General features: G+C 45.1%; 1 pseudogene; it reads left to right on the top strand.

The window, feature by feature from the left end:
- Nucleotides 1-20,013, top strand: part of LOC140723149 (N-acetyllactosaminide beta-1,3-N-acetylglucosaminyltransferase 3 pseudogene) — a 49,576-nt pseudogene that overhangs the window by 7,374 nt on the left and 22,189 nt on the right.

Below are 20,013 nucleotides of genomic sequence, written 5' to 3'. Positions count from 1 at the left end.
CCCTGACAATCTGGCGGCGGGGATGGGATCCCTGTGTACGGGATCCAGCTGAGCCCCGACAGAGTAATTGGCCCCTCGGACAGGAATCTCATCCCTACCTGTGAGACTTCCCTGAGAGACGGGAATCAAGATCAGGACCAGGGCGATGCGTGAGTAAGGTAGTCCCTGACCGGCCGGTGCCCAGTTCCTGAGATCTGGTAAGAACAAGAACGAAACTGGGAGAGGAGATCAGACCTAATGGACGAAATATTTCTGTTAAATTTAAGGGGAACCTGGTATTCGTATATGTTAATCAGTTGATTACGAAGCACGGTTAGCATAGGAAACAGAACGTAGAATACTAATAACTCGAATAAATGAAGATAGAAATACATATTAAAATGGGAAACCAGGCCAGTAGGTCTTGGTCAAGCAAATTAGGAGAGAAGAAAGGACACCCCCATGAACGACGCCCGGCCGATCCGAACGCGAAGGCCTCAGTGAATAAGGACACGGAGAGGAAAATTGCAAAATACAAGAACACAGAAGAATTATTGCGCGACACGTTAATTCCTCCGGGTTTGTCTGCCTATAAGGTTTAGTTGGAACCAAGGAACAACAGTCACTCTGTTACCTTTACCAGTGATTTACATGGCTGTATCAAGCAGACTGGCCCTATGGAGATTCTTTCGATTTGGTAAAAATGGAAAACTGAAAGGGAGACACTGCGTTGAGTCTGGGGGTGAGGATTCTCGCTGGGATCTTAATTACATATGTTACTAAATGGGAAGAGATGGGAAAGCGGCGCTAGCTCCCTAAGGGAAACGCCAGAAATAGGGAAAGTAACAGTCCGATGGCAGATTCTAGCGTCACTCCGAAAGCTCCATTGGGAGGCCTGTCGGCTCCGCTGGCGCTTCCGCCGCCCCATGAGGCCCCATGAAGACAGGGAGGGTATTGAGGTGGCAGTGGGATTGAAACAAAGACCACAGAACGGGCTGCCAGCCCCGTCTGCGGCAGCACCGGATGCTCTCCAGGACCGGAGTACTGCCGCTGTGCCCGATTCTTTCGGAGCCTGGGGCGGGGACGGACTCTCCGTTCATCGAGGTTCGAGTTTCCACCAGAGAGGGGAGAGGTGTTGCCCGATCGCCTCACAAGGTGATGGACCTCTGTATTCCGCCGGATAATGGTGGACGATGTCCCTATTTTAAAACCCTGGACTCCGGCTGAGGTATGTAGTCCGATCAGGGACAGCCCGATCCGCTGAGAAAACCTGTAGCCACTCATAATTGGCATACTCCGACCTGTCAGATATTGAAACCTCTGCATGGCGTTTTACAGGCGCGTCTCCGTATCATATACGGAATTTCCTTGGCTGAGGCGGAGACCAACTATTCCTGCCAAGGCTACTCCCGAGAGAGACTGGCCCCAGGTCAGGCGCACCTGTGGAATTGAATGAACAGTCGATGTTTCTGGCAGAGACCATTCTTCACATGTATTAATTCTTCGTCGAGTACCTCAGCTCCAACAACAGAAAGCAGAATTTCCCAGAGGCCAAGCATTTCAATTGCTGTCCCCATTCCCGGTCCGACAGGTCGTTCCAAGGCCTGTTTCTCTTCCACGATGAGGCCACATTCAGACTGGAGGACTAACAACTTCTACTCTGTCTAGGCAACCTGCAAACTTATGGCAGGAAGATGGAAATCCCTTTCGGTATTTCCCGGTGCCCCTTCCCTTTTTTCACTTCTCCGCTCTAGCCTCTTAATATTCTCCTCACTTTCCTCTGACCTCCCTCATCCTTCCCGTGTTCCCATGATGCACTTTCCACTTCAGTCAGCTTCCTACTTCTTCAGCTCTTCTCCTTCTCCACATAACTTTCCAGTTACTGAACTCGTCCACCTTCCCCAAACACCTGGCATCACTTATCAGCTTCCAGCTTGTCCTCCTCCCATTCTCCACCTCTCCCAACATTATTATTCTGTCCATTTCCCTCCTTCCTGTCTGGCACTCTTGAAGAAACGTGGCCCATAAAGACATTTCCATTGATGCTGTCTGAGCTGCAGAGTTCGTCCAGCGTTTTGTATGCGCATCACATTGAAGCAGTCCCTCGGATGGTAAACCAGCTGCCATCAAGTTTCGCACCGGTATGAAGCAGCGACATTCATTCAGAGTACAGATGCCCCTCGAACTGTTGCAAATGCTGACAGCGACAGAGCACCCGCATTCTTAAATGTGTACCAACATCAACATTGATGTTGGGGAAGTCCAGAACGAGTGGTCACAGTTTAAGGTTAAAGGGGAAGCCTTTTAGGACCGAGATCAGGAAAATCTTCTTCACACAGAGAGTGGTGAATCTGTGGAATTCTCTGCCTCAGGAAACAGTTGAGGCCGGTTCATTGGCTATATTTAAGAGGAAGTTAGATATGGCCCTTGTGGCTAAAGGGATCAAGGGGTATGGAGAGAAAGCAGGTACAGGGTTCTGAGTTGGATGATCAGCCGTGATCATACTGAATGGCGGTGCAGGCTCGAAGGGCCGAATGGCCTACTCCTGCACCTATTTTCTATGTTTCTATGTTTACCACATTGACAATTGGTTTCTCAGATGCACTAAAGTGGTGAGGTTGTTGACGGCGAGGTAGTTAGTCAGATTTACATATTTGACAACCTGAATTGTACTTTCACCCCTTGGAAGTTTTCCTGTCTGTTGTGTTTGTTTTACAACATTGAGTCAGATCGGATTTCATCTGGATTTCTTTTGACTCTGATTGCATAATAATTGACCCCCTTTAATATTACAAACCAAATCACTACTGGTGCAGCAAATTGTTAGATGTCACATAATCATTTCAAAGGGGAACACCGTGTGCGGACAAGATGTACTGCAAATACACAAAAAAATTGATTGTGCTACAAATACACATATGTCTGGAAGGTCCAACTCATGGTGCGTCAGGATGCTGGCGAAAGCTACACCATGAACACAAAGGAACACTCACGCAAGTCCGCCAAACGGTATTGTTAAACACAAGTATAGAGATGCGTACAGAAAATTTGCAAATCACTCAATTTCCCCTTGGAGTAAAGTAATCAATAAGAAATGGAAAGAAAATGGTACACTGTACATATACAATTCTATGTTACATTAACATAAAGAGGGGGGAAGTGTAATGTGGATCAGTTTCTTTTAGAGCATTGACTCCCGCTACTTATGGACTGATAGTACCTATGCGCATTGATCTGTTGTCAGCAAATTTGCACATGCGCATTAATCTGTTGTCCGCATTTTTGCACATGCGCATTTCTTTCTCTCTCTCTCTCTCTCTCTCTCTCTCTCTCTCTCTCTCGCTCTCTCTCTCTCTCGCTCTCTCGCTCTCTCGCTCTCTCGCTCTCTCGCTCTCTCGCTCTCTCGCTCTCTCGCTCTCTCGCTCTCTCGCTCTCTCTCTCTCTCTCTCTCTCACTCTCTCTCTCTCCAATTGAATACACCAGTTAAAGCTGTCACCCGCATGTGTGTTTTTATTTTACTTTATTGATATATAATTGCACAAACACAAAATTCCCGTACCTTACCACCCAAGAGTTTGGAGCCGCACTCTCACATTTTTACTTCATATGGCAGGGATATCCTGGAACTCCTAACGGAAGCGAAGTGTACAATGGATGTGCAATTTCAGGCATTTCTACATTGGTATGCTTGTCTGTCCTTCCGGGGACAGTTTAGCGTCTGGATTAGTTTCCGTGTCCATTTCCTCATCGACATGATGACTCGGTAAACAGAGAGGTTAAACATCAAAATGGAAACCGAAAGACAGTAAGCGTGTCACAAGAGCGTCCTGCACACATCGCCTTACCTTTTGGGGTCTCAGAGGCGTGGGCTGGTTCAGGCCGCACTAGGAACTAAATAAAAACTTCCGATCGGTGGATTGCTACTGATCCCAGTCCGCTGCGTTGTACTTTCTCAGATCATTGGACTCTGTGACACAATAAATCTTCCAGGGAGCTTGCCTTTATTATTTGAGCTAATGATTTAACTTGTTGGGAAATTATACTGCAATTTTACAAGACGCCGGTTAGGCTGAAACTATTTCATCCAGTTATTGTCGCTGCATTAAAAAAAAGATGCAGACGGTGCAGAAGAGGTTTATCAGTATGCATAAGGGGCGAATGCTGGCGGGAGATTTGATAGAGGTTTACAAGTCTGATGAAAGCCTAAGCAGAACAGCGAGATATTATACTATCTACCAAGACAAATAGTAATCATATATAAAGGTTTCAGGCCAAAGTGAGTGTGTTTCCGTTTAGAGAGTCTAAGTTCAATGGAAATACGTAGGGTACTTTTCCCACTCACAAAGTTTTGGGTGCCTGGAATGCATTGCCTATGGTGGTGGAGACCAAGGACTCTGAGATAGGCACATACCCAGTCACTGGGAAAACTTACTGGAGGGGGATGTCAGGTGGTCTCGAATCTTGCATGTTTTCCAAATACACCACACAGCCACCAGATATATTCTGTGGATGAAATAGCAAATACTGCTTCCATCGATGTTATGAATTGAAATATTTTATTCCCTTAATTCAAAAAGAAGTGATATTCCCATCACATCGGTAAAACTATCAATTTTGTGTGACATTGTGTCTAAAATGACTTTTGCTCTTTGAAAAGCGTACAAAGTATTAACATTTTAGAGACAGCGACCCCAGCGACACCGCTATATTAAATGTCCCACCGTTAACACAGACTAACGCTTTGCCATGCAAATTCTCATGTTAACTTATCGAATCCTAACTCACATATTCGAATTCCAGCACATGTAATGTCCTACATTCCGCGATCGTATTCACTGCCGTTTCTGATGGGAAATATGTTGTCAGATTTTGTTTGGACGATTCTGAAATCAGAGCCTTTGTGCAATCATCAGGAACCTGTAGTAAGAATCACTGCTCAGCTTGACCCCCAACATTTCAACATATCAACATTTATACCACTGCTTACGAAATGACCCAAAACCCAGACCTGCCACTTACAAAGGAAAGCAACATACAAAGTTGAAGAAAGACTGTGGTGTTTCACAGTGTGTAAGGATCCTACCTGGGGTGGGTGCGTGAGGTCTCACGGTATGGAAACCCACTGCCAGAAGTGCGAGGGAAGTATCAAGACTCCAGCAGTTGCAGTGGGTTTACAATGTGTTTTAGAACTCTGTCAAAAGAGTGCGGGGTGTTGGAGTGTGTCGGTATCCTGCCGGGTGTATCAGCTTCACAGTGGGGAAGAACCCTATCAAGACTGTGTGGTTTCACAGTGCGTCGGCACGAGGAATACGTGCCTCATTAGAACCAAAAGCTGGACCAATGGAAAACAACGTACGTGCAGTCTCAGGCTGCAGCAAATGATTCTCTTAATTGGAACCTGAATCCACATTCAGCGTGTGGTTTTGGTGATTTTTTTTTTCTTCCTCGATTCTGCCAAGCTACAGTCTATCATTGAATTCAAAATGTGGTTTAAACGGCACATTTCATCGCTCAACTTTCTGTTGAGTGGGTAACTCAGATTAGTTATATCTGCCAATCCGGATATGTTTATATTAGAACACATCTATGCAAACAGCCGTATTATAATTGAAACTCCAATGCTTCATTGCGATTTTGTGCTACACGCGTGTCTTAACACAGCGAGCTCCTGGAATCCCCTCATTATTTTGTCCAACGTTGGTCACTCATAATCACAAAGTATTCCTAGATCGCTCCCTTGTGCGTGGAGCAGTACCCCATCATCAGATCGGGGAAGGGTGTCGTTCTTTCTGACTCTGTTCCCTTCCCTTTGAGCTCCGTAACTTTCCCTAAAAAGGAAATAATGAATTTATTCAGTGACAGTTTAGAAAGAAAGGGAGAATGTGGAAGAGAATATCTGCAGACCAGGTATCGTTTATGGAAAAACGAATAAGGCTTCCATTTCAAATCTTTCATCAGAAGATATTCCAATGTTTGCTGTTTAGAAAATAATAGAGCTGTTTCTAAGAATTGCATTATTAATTATATCGTTAAATATGCATTAAAATCATGCTGGAACTAAATGACAACTCCAGTGAAAGGGATATATTTTACAAATGGAAACAGGAAGGAAACAAATGACTTTCAGTTTTTCTTATCAACTTCAGTTCCATTAATCGGTCAAAATCAACAATTCATAAATTAGAATTTACACGATGAATATTTTGTTTTGACAGCGCACCGCATGGTGTAAAACCCCAGACAATCCATCAAACAAAGCACTTTGCAGAATTGGTGCAGGCAGGAGTTCTGCGGATGTTATACTTGTCCAGCGAAAACCCGCACTCTCGGTGACAGGCGTTCCTGGGGACAGTCCCGATGGGGTCAGATGCGGACAGAATGTTGCAGAAACAAAGCAATGGAAACTGGCTTGGGGCATAAAGAACAGAATCCAAGGGGAGAGCGAGCGAGGCAGAGAGAAATGTATCGATTTGCGGACGGAATCTCGAACATATATGGAAAGAGCTTAATTCTCAGCTGCTGCAGTGAAGGTAAGCAAAACAGAACACATTCAGAGTTACAGACATTCCCAGTGACCCGAATGATGAAGGAGTTGGACTTTTAAATTATATATTTTCCTGATAGGGCCCACTAGCAAACCCATTGCTGACTGTTCATCCCTGAATAATCCCTCCAGATGATGGTTGTGAGATACAAGTCCAGTTAAAAATAAAACAGACAACTGTGGTGAGGAGCTCCAGGAATAAGTTCCAGTGCTGAGAAGGGAATGTTGAAATATTCCAAATCAGAACAGACTGAGAGTTGAAATGCACGGGTCACGTGGTGCGTACTCCAGGTACCACTGCTTGTCCTTGGTGGATTAATTAGCAGGTATTGGAGATACCGTCAAGATTGCTGAACTCATATAAATATGGGATCCAGAAATGGTTTGCCCACAGAAGGCAAAGATTAATTGTAGACGGGTCATATTCTATACATGGAGACCGTTAACCAGCGGTGTGCCTCAGGGATCTGTTCTGGGACCTCTACTCCTCTTGATTTTTATAAATGGCCTGGATGAAGAAGTGGAGGAATGAGTTAGTAAATTTGCTGATGGCACAACATTTGGGCGTGTTGTGGATAGTGTAGAGGGCTGTCCGAGGTTACAACGGGACATTGATTGAATGCAAAACTGGGCTGAGAAGTGGCGGATGGAGTTCAACCCAGATAAGCGTGAGGTGGTTCATTTTGGTAGGTCAAATATGATGGCAGAATGTACTATTAATGGTAACACTCTTGGCAGTGTGGATGATCAGAGGGATCTTGGAGTCCGAGTCCATAGGACACTCAAATCTGCTACGCCAGTTGACCCTGTGGTTAAGAAGGCATATTGTGCATTGGTCTTCATCAATCGTTGGATAGAGTTTAGAAGCCGAGAGGTAATCTTGCAGCTATATAGGATCCCGGTCAGACCCCACTTGGAGTACTGTGTTCAGTTCAGGTCGCTTCACTACAGGAAGGATGTGGAAGCCATAGAAACGGTGCAGAGGAGATTTCAAGGATGTTGCATGGATTGGGGAGTATGCCATATGGGAATAATGAGTGAACTCGGCCTTTTTACCTTGGAGCAACGGAGGATGAGAGGTGAATTGATAGAGGTGTATAAAATGATCAGAGGCATTGATCGCGTGGATCTTCAGAGGCTTTTTCCCAGCGCTGAAATGGCTAGCACGAGAGGGCACAGTTTTAAGGTGCTACGAAGTAGGTACAGAGGTGATGTCAGGGATATGTTTATATACGCAGAGTGGTGAGTCGACGGAATGGGCTGCCGGCGACGGTGGTGGAGGCGGATACGATAGGATATTTTAAGAGTCTCCTGGATTGGTACAGGGAGCTTTGAAATATCGAGGGCTATGGGTAACCCTAGGTAATCCTAAAGTAGCGACATGTTGCTCCGATGGGCCTGTATTGTGCTGTAGACTTTCTATGTTTTCTGACTTCTGTACCTGCTGTAGACGTTTGAGTCGAGTGTGTGTTGGATGGAATTCATATTAGAACTTGCATAATGAGCAGCTCATCCAGCACCACCTCATCGTTTTAAGTGTTGCAGGCGTAGTACTCAGAGGCAAATACATGCAGCAACATCACAGTTCTAATAAGTCATGCCGACTGTGGAAATATCAATGTAAATGAAGAGCGGCACTGAGCTTCTGCTATGTTAGCGTTATAAAATGCTTGATCTCCATCTCCCTCTTGTGCTCTCCTCCCCCTTTCTTTCTCCCTAGGCCTCCCGTACTGTGATCCTCTCCCTCTCCAGCTGCGTATCCCTTTTTGAAATCAACTTTCCAGCTCTTAGCTTCATCCCTCCCCCTCCTGTCTTCTTCTATCATTTCAGATCTCCCTTCCCCTCCCAATTTCAAATCACTTACTATATCTTCTTTCAGTAAACACTCTTAATATACGTTCTGTATTCCCTGAGATATTTTTAGAACAATAATCTACTGCGGCCGGTTTACGTTGATGTTGTGAGAGAGACAGTGCACAGATAAATGATGACAGTTTTATTAAGCAGTACTTCCAGCGTCATAAAATCATATGACGAACAGCCCATTCGGCTTGGATTCATCCTGCATGCTGCACCTTACCTCCCACATAGAGCAAATCGAACAGCCCCTGATCTGCAACTACCTGTGGCTTGGCAAAACAACTTCTGAAAAGTTAAATGGGAATAAACAAAATAATCATTCGAAATAATTTAAATAAATACTTAATTAAATTGATAATTGGTTGAAATAAATCCCATCGAGGCAGGGCGTTTCATGTTCCAACAGCATTCATAGGAATACTTTTCTCTTTGCAATTCTAAATTGCTACCTTCACCGTGTATCTCTGCAGTCTTATGTTTGCCGATTCTGTCATATATTCTCATTTTTTTTCATGTTACAACCTTTTTATTAATTATTATTGAAGATTAACAAAAAAGATACATTAAGTCAATATGTCATTATATGCAATAAAGAATTAAATTAGCAAATAACTGATTAACAAAGCTAAGCAATATATCAATAATAATAAGAGAAAATAAAGTGTTAAGAATATTTTTATTGAAAGAAAAAGAAGGAAAAAAAGACCCCTGCTATCTAAAAGAAAATCCTACTACCTAAAAATAAAAATAAAAAAACATTGGGAGCACAACTCCGGAGCTGTAGATCATACAAGTTATCTTATGAACTTACGGCGTTGCTTCTGTGATGTTTCTAGTGCGTAGAAAGAAAACCTTTCTTGCGCTGATCCTGCACACACAAGCCCCCTCCTTCCCGTTTCTCCAAACCGGTATTTTCCCACAACACGCAGCGAAACCGGGTGTGACGTTATCGCATGCCGCGATATATCACAGACAACAAATTTACTTTCAACAACCTTAACTTTAACTATAAAATAATTACAAACGAATTACGAAAGCGAAAATGTAATAAACTAAACAAATACCTTGAGGGTAACACAGGCCTCCTCAATAGAGTCAATTAATTGCTACTTGAATTTGTCTTTTCACCATACTCGGTTGATGATAACTCTTTCCCGAACATTGTCATTAAAGTTATGTTCATCCATTCAGCAATTGCACTGTATTGTGGTCAATAGCGGATTCCAACCTGTGTTTTGCCCCAAACAGTTTCATTACATTTTGTATCACATGTGCAGTGCAGCAGGGACCATGACTGATTTTAAAGTGCTTGTCAACCGCCAACGGGTAAAAACTCTCTCCAAACAAAGTTGTGGCTGTAACGTTTTCATTTTCTATTTGGGGAAGCCTCTATCCACTTGGTGAACGCATCCACAGGAAAGGTGGGTGTCTGTTGGCTCCGAGTACAAGGAAAAGAACGATGGTCGATTTCCACTCTTTGAGTATTTCACTAGGTGTGTGTGCAAGGAGGCGAAGAATCGAAACGACCCTAGCTTAGGCATGGGCAAACTACGGCCCGGGGGCTTTTTAATCCGGCCCGCAGAACTTGATGAAATTATATTAATAAACCTTGTTAACGTTTTTTCCCTGCAATTCTGGCGTTTTCCCAATAGATGACGCACTCTATATACATTGACGTTTGTTGAGGTGCAGCGTATTATTCCACATTTGCGCTTTACTCTTTGACCTCTCACCCCTTCTGTAAAGATGAGTGGAGCTAAGAAAAGAAAAGTGGATAGAGAATGTCGGGTGTTTAATAAGGAGTGGACAACTAAATATCTTTTTACCGAACACCGATCAGCTGTTGTATGCCTGATATGCCAAGACACTGTGGCGGTTTTTAAAGAATATAATATCAGCCGTCACTTTGCCACAAAACATGCCAACTATGCTAGCAACCAGTCAACGAAAGAACGGGAAGCTAATGCTCAGAGGCTGGCAGCTAATTTACAGGCTCAACAAAATTTTTTTCACCGTCAAACTGCCATTCATGAGTCAAGTACCAAAGCGAGTTTTATGCTGTCATTCAAATTAGCAAAGGCCAGCAAGCCTCTGTCTGAAGGCGAGTTTTTAAAAGAATGTATGGTGGAGACAGCAGGTGTATTGTGTCCGGAGAGAGAGCAGAGACAAATTTGAAAAAATCAGTTTATCACGCAGGACAGTGACTCGCCGTGTGGAACTGATAGATGAAGATATAACCAGCGACTTAAATAAAAAGGCAGAGTCGTTCACGTTATATTCATTAGCACTGGATGAAAGCAACGATGTAAAAGACACTGCTCAGCACCTCATTTTTATCCGAGGAATTAACAATACTTTTGAAATAACGGAAGAGTTTTTGACAATGGAGTCTCTGAAAGGAAAAACACGGGGAGAGGAGTTGTATGACCGGGTGTCTGCTGTCATCGAAAATATGAAGCTCCCTTGGAGTAAACCTATCAACGTCACCACAGATGGATCTCCTAATTTGACAGGGAAAAATGTCGGCCTGCTGAGGAGAATACAGAATAAAGTGAAAGATGAAAATCCTGACCAGGATGTTATTTTCCTTCACTGCATCATCCACCAGGAATCTCTATGTAAATCGGTATTACAGCTGAATCTTGTTGTGAATCCTGTCGTAAAACTTGTCAACTTTATACGTGCAAGGGGACTTCAGCACCGTCAGTTCATCACGTTCCTGGAGGAAACTGATGCGGATCACCAGGACCTACTTTATCACTCCCGTGTCCGCTGGTTAAGTTTGGGCAAAGTGTTTCAACGAGTATGGGAGCTCAAAGAGCAGATCGGTGCATTTTTGGAGTTACTGAGGAAGGCCGGCGAATTTCCTGAGCTGAGCAACAAGAGCTGGCTTTGTGACTTTGCGTTTGCTGTGGATATATTTTCACACATGAATGAACTGAACGTGAAGCTACAGGGGAAGGATCAGTTTGTGCATGGCATGTACACAAACGTGAAAGCCTTTAAATCCAAGCTGGCTTTTTTCTCCAGGCAAATTTTGAATAAGTTATTCACTCATTTTCCCACACTAGCCACGCTGGAAGAGGCCGGCGCAAATGTGAAAAAATATAGCGAGTCACTGGATGCGCTGCACAGAGAATTCTGCCGTCGCTTTTCTGATTTTGAAAAAATTGACAAGTCACTTCAGTTGGTGGCCTGTCCCCTGTCACAAGATCCTGAAACAGCACCAGAGGAGCTACAGCTGGAACTGATCGACCTTCAGTCTGACCCCGTCTTAAAAGAGAAGTTCAACTCTCTTAAACTGAATGACTTTTATGCTTCACTTGGTAAAGAGGTGTTTCCAAACCTCCAGAGGACGGCACAGAAGATGCTGGCGTTGTTCGGCTCGACCTATTTGTGTGAACAGGCGTTCAGCGTCATGAACATCAACAAAGCCAGCCACAGATCCAAGTTAACTGACCAACACCTCAGATCCATCCTGAGAATCGCCACAACAAAACTAAATCCAGACTTTGATGCGCTGGCTAAAAAGGGAGACCAACAACACTGTTCCCACTGAAATTAAAAATAAGTTTCTTCGTTGTGTTATGTAAAAAATGCATTTGAAAATATTTTTTTCAATAAGCCTTACATGTTACATGTCATTTCTGTTAAGTAATGGACATGAGTAGTGCGCAGGTGCACGTACGTTCTCAAAATAAAAAATGCGCTCCAGATCAAATAACGCGCTCCGCATACTGGCGCGCTGTCACTGTTCTGTCCTTGTGCTGGTCGTTGTTGAGTTTTGGCACAGGGGACAATTGAATAAGAAGGAGCAGGACAAGTAGACCTGCATCTCCTACCGTTTTTGAAATAAAGACAGTCAGGAGGAGAGTGATGATGATAATATCTTGAAGGATAACAGAATTTTCAGTGCTTTAAAATAATAACTGTTACTATTAAAAAAAAGCTGTATTTTATTCATTTAATTTTCAGCGTTTTAAAAGTCATTTCAATAAATAGCTAAATACCATGGGACTTTAAAGACAGATATTTTGTTGTAATGCATTTGTTCATTTTCAATTGAAATTAAAGCACATGTTTTCTACATATCCCATGATATTTTATTTTCTCTTATGAGGTGTATTACGAAAACACTCCGTCCATCTGCTCCTGGTCCGGCCCCCCTGTCAAATTATAGAACACTTTGTGGCCCACAAGTCAAAAAGTTTGCCCACCCCTGCCTTATCAAATACACTAAACCGAAGTTTGCGGACGCGATGCCGGTTTGAGAGAGCAACTGTGCAAATAGCGTGTCGTTCCAGGACAGGTATGAAGGAGAAGCTGGCATATTTTTAAATGTTAATCAAGAGGAAGAGACGAGACACCTACCAGGAACAACTACAATGGCGAGTACAGGGTAGTAAATCAATTGGAAGGACTGAAGAGCATACGAGATTCGGGAATCCAAAGGCATCTATTCATAATTTTCATCAAGAACTTGAAACGCCCAGAAAATATTCTTCGCGATTCCCGCAGCATTCCGCGATGCATTCCTCAGATTATGATCCATTGCTGGGATAGTCCAGGTTCCCGTTCCCGATTCAGCCTCTGTTCTCTCTCTATCTGGAGCCGCTGGTCTCTGATAGCGTAGATTGGCGGACCTCACTGAATCTGACGTAGTGAGGGAGACATATTAATAGAACAGGCAACCAGCAGCCACACCTCCGCGGTAACGTCGACAATCCCTACGGACTGCCTCTTCATTAACTTGTACGGAATGACAGGTGCAGTTAACCCTTTATTTGCAGATCTTCAGAGGAGCAATACAAATGCAGGTTGGAAGTGTATCTAGCAATACCAGCAGTGGCCTGTCCACGGATGCGTGTCGTGTTTGTAAGGGGTCAGAAAATTGAGAAACGTATTGAAATCCATAGGCAGGTAACTGTAGACAATAGTGAGTCACCGATAACGGAGCATGCCTGTTTAGAGCATTGAAAGGTCATAGCTGAAAGAAGGGAAGGTGGTGTGGGAGTAGGCGGGATGTGTAAAGCACACCCTGGTGATAGAGGACTCATTATTAATGGGAGCGGCGGGGGGGGGGGGGTGGTGGCGGATCTCTGGGTGACAACGTCCAGGATATCTTTGATCGAACTAAATATTCTGAAGTGGAAGGATGAAGAGCCAGAGGTTCTTGTACGTAGCCCATGTACGTAGCAATGAAAAGGGTTGTACGAGGGACTTTCGCTTCTTTATATCTGCTCAGATCGGATTCCAGAGACGCCAGGCATGATAGGTGAATGCTCCTCTACGGGATGCGGGAAAGCTTGGAGACCTCCAGTCTCCCAGACGATTCCAGCTGAGAGAGCAGCGGTCAGCTGCAGCTTCTAAAAATCCGCGTTCAGGAGGTGGAGCTGCAAACGGACGAGCTCCAGATCATTCGGGAGACTGAAGTACTGATAGACAGGACGTTTAGGGAAGGAGGACACAGAAGACAGGATGACGGTCAGGAAGGAGAAACGACTGAACGGGTGTCATACGTTCACAAAACATTCAAACCCTTCATTCAGACCATTGACGCAATGGGATAAGAAGCGGTCCTGCGGAACTCCACTGATTGCAGTCAGAAAAGTAACTCCGCACTAATGGTTATGGACATCTCCACAGGGCCACAATATTAAACGTCATCAGGATGGTCTGAAAGTTCCGAGCAAATGACAAATGAGCGTGCTTGGCTAAATCCGGAAATGACGTTTCACCATCTGCTAAGAAAAAGATGACACAATAACTTGTTACAAATACAAGTGTCAAAATCCAGAAAAATTATAGGACTACCGCCCGGATAAAATAACACATGATAGACAAGCCACAATACCTTATTTAATAGATATGTTCATTTGGGACAGACATATCATACAGAAATCAACATCGGAAAAACAACTGAGATGCGCCGAATTAAAAGAGGAAAGTGAAAGACGATAGAACATTAACAGGTTAAACACTGTACTGATTGTAACATTTACAACTAATATCATCCCAGGCACTGCACAACAACTTTCAGATAAAATACTTATAAATTTCTTCAGAAAGCTACAATAATAAACACCTCACGATTACAAAAGGTTCCAAAAGTTACGGGAAGAAGGCAAGAGTGTGGAGATAAGAGGGATAATAAATCAGTCCAGATATTAAGAAGAACTTCCAGTGAGGGCCACTTCAATCCAGAAAGCGTCCTGCTAAAGAGGGAGGTCTGAGGAGAGTGGTCCTCTCACTCTTACCGGTTCAAAGCCAAAGTGTGTGTGGTCTTTCATCGTTTCTGCCATGGTTATAATTCTATTCACAATATATTGAGTATCCTAGCAAGAAAATGGTGAAAAACCCGTACATGGACTACATATAATGTCACTCGCGTTCCATCTCAAACAAACAGGTCTCCCACCGGATTGTAATCTACAATTGGTTCTCCCACCGTCTTCTTTCCTCATCTCCCGCCGAACCAAGTTAAACCCAAGACCAACCTTTGTGGTCCTCGCCAAGGAAAGCTCTCCCTAAGTCTACCATACTAATTGGGTAGCAGACAATCTCCAACAATAACCCAGCAGGCTGCTAGCAGAACAGACTGCTCTAACGGAACCGCTAAATGAAATACACACAGCATAACAGGCGATTACAGGATTTTGATAATCATTGTGCTTTGAATTTTGAACTTAGATCGGGATCACACACGAAATACTCGGGGAACACAGCAGGTCAGTCTGACCCTCTGGAAATGAAAATGAGCTCGACTTTGCGGGACGAGACCATTCATTAGGGCTTGACAGCAACAATGTACGTTTTCTCTCTGCATAGTTTCAACCTATTTCCTGCTCATCACAGGCATTTGCAACTAATCACATTGGTAGAGAGCCTAAGCAAAAACGGATTAAATATACTCGTAACTCTCATCGATTTAAGAGAAGAATTAGGCCATTTGGCCCATCGAGTCTGCACAATCATGCCTGTTCCTCTATTTCCTTTCCTCAGCGCTATATTCCAGCCTTCTCGCCGTAAAGATTGATGACGTGTCCAATCAAGAATCTATAAATCTCTGCCTTAAATACACCGAATGACCTGGCCTCCACAGCGGAATGTGGTAACAATTTCCCCAAGTTCACCACCCTCTGGCGAAAGAAAGTTCTCCGCACCTCTGTTTTAGATGGACGCCTCTCGATTCTGAGGCTATGCCCTCTTGTCTTAGACACCCCAACCTTGGAAAACATCTTTGCCACATCCACAGTGCCTAGGCTTTTCTACACTCGGAAGGTTTAAAGGAGATCACAGCTCATCCTTCAGAAATTCCATCGAGTACGGACCCAGAGCCCTCAACAGTACTCATAAGGTAACCCTTTCATTTCTGGAATCATCCCTGTGAACCTCCCCTGGACCCTCTCCAATGCCAGCACATCTTTTATTACACGAGGATCTTTTCACAATTCTCACGCTGAAGTTTCTGCACTGCCTTGTAAAGCCTCAGCATCGCACCACAGATCCTGTGCTCTGGACCTCTTGAAATGAATGCTAACATCATATTTTCTATCTTTACCCCTGACTCTACCTCCATGTTAACCCTTTAGATGTTATACACGAGGACTACCAATTCTCTTTGCACGACACTTTGTTGGATTTTCTGCACGATTATCAAAATAGTTTGCACATTTAATTCCACTACCAAAGCGCGTGACCATGCATTTTCCAAAATTGTATTTTCACTTGCCACCGTCTTGGCAATTCTGCTAATGTCCACTGCAAACTTTCTCTTTCCTCAACAGTACGTGCACAGAGACCAATATTCATGCCATCTGCAAACTTAGCAACAGAACAAACTGTTCCATCAGCTAAATCACTGCCGTAGATCACTAAGAAGAGTTCCCTACACCGACACGTGTGGAAAACCACTTGTCACTGGCAGCGAACAGAAACGGATCCTTTTATTCCCACTCGTTGCCTCCGACCGTACACCTAATGCTCCTCGTATTTCGGGCAATACCATGGACTCTTAATTTGGTAAGCAACCTCATGTGTGGCACCTTGTCAACGGCCTTCTGTGATTCCGAATAGACAACATCTACTGCTTCCCTCTTATCGATGCTACATATATTGTCCTCAAGGAAATCCAGCAGGATCGTCTGACAAGATTTTAGCAAATTTCTGAGATGGTTACGTCCCTTGGGACTCACGTTACCGGGAGAGACAGCAGAGTAACATGCAGGAGTCACTGTGGTTTGGATGGAGTGTTGTAACGTTCTGGGATCTTACCGTGCACCACTTTCCTCCCCCTCCTCTCTCCCTCTTCCTCTCTCTCACTCTCTCTCTCCCGCTCTCTCTCTCCCCCTCTCACTCTCTCTCCCTCTCCCTCTCTCTTTCCCTGTCTCTCTCTCCCCCTCCCTCTCTCTCTCCCCCTCTCTCTGCCTCTCTCACACTCTCCCTCTCACTCTCTCTCCCTCTCCCTCTCCCTATTTCTCCCTCCCTTTCTCTCAATCTCCCTCTCTCTCACTCTCTCTCTCTCTCTCTCTCTCTCACTCACTCCATCACTCTCCCCCGCTGTCTCCCTCTTACTCTCTCTGTCTCTCTGTCTCCCCGGAAGCTGAAGGAGCTGACGCGAGGGGACATGGCGACGGCCGATGAGGTGCTGGTGGACGGTGGGCTCCACGCTGACCTCGACCTCGACGGCCTCCCCCCGCCTGAGGAGGAGGAGGAGGAGGAGGAGGAGGAGGAAGAGAGGGCGCCCTACGACGTCTCCCTGGCCAGCGGGCTGAGCGAGTCGGAGCTGCGGGAGGTGGAGGAGAGGCAGAGGGAGCTGGAGGGGAGGCGGGCGGCGTCCCTCGGCAGGTAAACCCTCGCTCTGTGCGCACTCGGTCCCTGCCCGTTCGCCGCGCCCGGCTATGATAGACACCAGGTCGCCGTACCTGTCTTTTCTCCGGCTACGTGCAGCGGTCTGCGCTCCGAGCCTTCGGTGTGAATACTCCCCAGCTCTTCCTCTGTACCTATGCGGAGCTCGTCAGTTTCATAAACTTTAGATATGGTTGCTATAGAAAGGGTGCAGAGGAGACTTACAAGGATGTTGCCTGGATCGGGGAGCATGCCTTATGAGAATAGGTTGAGTAAACTCCGCCTTTTCTCTTGTAGTGACAAAGGATGCGAGGTGGCCTGATAGAGGTGTATATGATGATGAGAGGCATTGATCTTGTGGATAGTCAGAGGCTTTTTCTTAGGATTAAAATAGTTGCCACAAGGGGACACAGGTTTAAGGTGCTGGGGAGTAGGTACAGAGGAGATGTCAGTGTAAGTTTCGAGACCAAAGGACGCTCAAAGCAGCTGTCCAGGTTGACTCTATAGTTAAGAAGGCGTACTGTGTATTGGCCTTCTTCAATCGTGGAACTGAATTTAGGAGCCGAGAGGTAATGTTGCAGCTATATCAGTGATTCTGGCCATGTGAATGAGGAGAGCAAGTCCTCTCACTAAAGAATTCAAAGTGGAGAACCGTTTAAAGCGTTCGGTGATACGTATTGATTCTTCGAGGTAGGTGACTCCTGTTTGTATTTGCGGCCGAATTTCCGAGTCTCTTTCGGGTTCGATCAGCTCAAATGTCTCACTCATTTGAGTTTTTTCTGTTGGTGGCTGATACAGAAAGGGGGGGGGGGGGTCCGGTGAACCAGGATGTCTGAGCCAGACGGGATGCAGGTAAGGATCTCGATGCATGGCCTGCAGGGTTATCCTCTGTACGTACATAATGCATTGTTCAGGCTTTGATGACAGGCGGATACGTTGAACTCTATTATGAACGTACACGTAGAAACGTTTTAATTCATTATAAATATAACCAAGCACTCCTTTGCTATCTGTGTAGAACTTGATATCGTCCAGCTCGTCATGGATAAGATCCGCCATTTCCACAGCCAGGACAACTGCGCACAGTTCAAGCCTTGGAATTGTCGGCTCGGACTGAGGAGTGAGCTTCGCCTTACCAGTTACAAATCCTACTTCAACTTGACCATCCTTCCCGACTACTTTCAAGTAAGCCACAGCACCGATGGCCTTGGTAGACGCATCCGAAAAAAACACATAATTCTGTGTGCGCTGCCTCTGTGGGTGAGATCGCAGTGTACCTACGTCGGATATGAAACTGTTTTAGATCTTGAAGTGAATCTCTCTAAACCTCTCACTTGCTTAGGTTGTCTTCTGGTAGGGGAGTATCCCAGTCGGAGAGCTCAGAGGTAAGTTCGCTGAGAAGGACTCTTCCCTGGATCTAACCGGCGCCAGTAGACCCAAGGGATCGAAAACACTGTTGACAATGGAGAGAACTCCACGGCGGGTAAATGGCTTGGTCACGGTCGGCACGGAGAACGTGAATGTGTCAGTCGTAGTCTCCCAAAGGACGCCCAAACTCCTGTGTGTGGGAATGGTTTCTCCATCTAAATCTAGGTCTTTAATTGCCGGAGCACAGTCATCGTGTGGAAAGACCTCCATTACTGCCTGACAGTTTGATGCGAACTTGTACAAGAGGAGGTTTGATTCAGCGAGTGAGGTTTGTGTACGTCGGAGCAGATCGATTGCTTCGTCTTTTCTTTGTAGCGATATCAAGCCGTCGTCGACATAGAAGTGCCTTTCTACAAACTGAACGGTGTCATCGCCGTGCTCCTGTTCGCCCTCTCTGATGTCTCTTCGCAGCCCATAGATGGCCACGGCAGGTGATGGACTATTGCCGAAAACGTGGACTTTCATCCGGTACTCAATGACTTCCTTGTTAATGTCATTGTCATTGTGCCATAAGACACGGAGTAAATTGCGACGTTCCTCCTGTACTAAGAAGCAATGGAACATCTGCTGGATGTCCGCTAAGATTGCAACCTTCTCCTTCCGGAAGCGCAGCAGGACCCCGAGAAGGGTATTGTTAAGGTCGGGGCCTGTAAGGAGCACGTCATTAAGGGAGACACCAGCGCACTGAGCACTGGAATCAAAGACCACCCTGATCTGATTGGGCTTCTGTGGGTGGTAAACCCCAAACTTTGGGAGGTACCAGCACTCCTCGCCTTCCCTTAGTGGCGGTGCTACTTCAGCATGTCCATTAGCGAAGATGTTCTCCATGAATGCTAGGTATTGTTGCTGCATCTCAGGTTTCCTTTTCAGGGTTTTTGGCAAGGACGTGAACCGCCTGACAGCCTGCTCTTTGTTGTTTGGCAAGCACTGGCGTGGTTCTCTGAAAGGTAGTGGGGCGACCCAGTTATTTGCTTCATCTCTGAAGACCTTGGTGTCCATTATTTTTAAGAAAATGGCGTCTTGAGCTGACGGAGCAAGTTTATTATCATGCTCAGTTTGAGTGAAGACTGACTGACCCAGCGTCTTGTCGGTTACTTTACATTTGTTAAAGCCTTGTCGTGCTTCCTTGGTACACATGAAACTTGTGCAGGGTTGAAAAATTTCGCTGGACAAGTATAACATCCGCAGAACTCCTGCCTGCACCAATTCTGCAAAGTGCTTTGTTTGATGGATTGTCTGGGGTTTTACACCATGCGGTGCGCTGTCAAAACAAAATATTCATCGTGTAAATTCTAATTTATGAATTGTTGATTTTGACCGATTAATGGAACTGAAGTTGATAAGAAAAACTGAAA

The sequence above is a fragment of the Hemitrygon akajei genome, unplaced genomic scaffold, assembly GCF_048418815.1.
Source record: "Hemitrygon akajei unplaced genomic scaffold, sHemAka1.3 Scf000102, whole genome shotgun sequence".
NCBI classification, from domain to species: domain Eukaryota; kingdom Metazoa; phylum Chordata; class Chondrichthyes; order Myliobatiformes; family Dasyatidae; genus Hemitrygon; species Hemitrygon akajei.
This window is presented reverse-complemented; position numbering and strand designations above follow the sequence as displayed.